Here is a 1744-nt window from a genome sequence, read left to right on the forward strand (position 1 = left end):
CGATGGTTTATAATTCATAAAATAGGTTCTTTTGAGCAGTTTTTTCATCTTTTCAATGATTTTACCAAACAGGCTCCGAATAACTTCTCACACATGTTCGATTGAAGGGATAACATCCCGACCTTTGGCAGATTCATAAATATTCGCTACACGTAGGGGAACATGCCCTATTATGCGCCACCTAAGCGAATCGCTGATTTTCTATGTATTCCACGTACAAATTGTGTTAAAAATGGGTGCAATCGTTGAAGAAAATTGTTTTCTACAAATGCCTATGATTTTTTATTACTCAAATGACTATAGTTGCTTCAAAAACTTGATTTTTAAAAACCTTATTCAAAGCCACAGAACAAAACTGTGTTGCAAATACGCGCCGCCGTGTATTCAATATGCGCCTAGCAGCCGAACACACCCGAAAGCAGCCGAAGACCGAAAACACACCAATACTTACAGACACTTTGAATGAAAATAAAATCAAAGTGGACTAATCAAAATTTAAAAAAAATATATAAGTTGATTTTTTGGGCTGAATTAACGCTCAAAACAAGGTTTTAGACTTTTTGTTCATTTTCAATGAAAATTGGCCTTTTTGAAAAATTAATGCTATTTCCAGCCTACTATGATTGGCGCGTTATAACGAGCGCATGGGCCGTGATAAAACATACCCATAAAAAGCATACCATAGCGAGTTCGGTATAATTTTTTAGCATTAAATCGTAGTTTAGATTCTCCTCTATCGATGTGTCAGAAAATATTGTCTTATTCGTTTTTCTCTGCTTGGTGACACCTTATTGAAAGTGCTTTAAAATTTAGATCGAAATGAAGAAAAACCTAAATTGTGGAATTATCACGACACAGGAGCATTTTAAGGAAAAATTCATACTTGCCATGACCAATCACAGCATTTAGAACAAATTGGTAATATTTTGCATGCTTAAAATGCTTCAGATTCTTCAAAACAAGGGTGGCGCGTATTAGCCACATGGGGCGTTATATGAACTTTTCCCCTACCCAAACGAGTCAGTACGTTTGCAAGGATGCGTCGCTACATACATACCTTTAAATCCCGCTGTTTTGAATACTAATTACGATTGAATCACTTTCTGGCAGGAGAAAATCGATAAAAACTGGAATCCTCCATCACAGTTGAAAGGAGCAAAAAAACAAAAGATGCACAACAAGCCTGCGGAGCACAGTTTTGGTTTTGTTTTGCTTCTTGCTCGTTACCGAATGATATTAATGAGTTTAATATCACATCTCACCGATCTTCCCGACAGCTTTTGATCGAGCCCCGGGAACACGACCATCAAGAAGACCACACAGCGTGAAGTGTTTTGTTTCGTTCTGGTTTTTTTTCCTCTGCAGTTGTAGGTATCTTTTGATTTTCATTGACCGCTGGCGATTTCTCGGAATCTTATCGAATGGCGGGAACATTAACGAAAAGAAAAAAATCAACGAAGCCGTTTCTCAAAATTGAAGGTTCAAATTGAATCAGGTTCGCCTTTTTTCCGGCAGTCGAAGGATTTTTTTTTGTTCGCCAGGTCAAAACCTTGTGACCGATACCTACAGATCGCGTACTTACCTACGACATTGAGCATCAGTTGATGGAAATGTCAAACGAATTGCCGGTTGTTGCACAGGTGGAGCAAAAACGTTAACGCAAAACATTATAATTGTGCCCCTTATTTGCGGATGTTAGCAAAACAAAAAAAAAAGGAAAAAAAACACAACCAACCGACTGCCA

The sequence above is a fragment of the Uranotaenia lowii genome, chromosome 2, assembly GCF_029784155.1.
Source record: "Uranotaenia lowii strain MFRU-FL chromosome 2, ASM2978415v1, whole genome shotgun sequence".
Taxonomy (NCBI): domain Eukaryota; kingdom Metazoa; phylum Arthropoda; class Insecta; order Diptera; family Culicidae; genus Uranotaenia; species Uranotaenia lowii.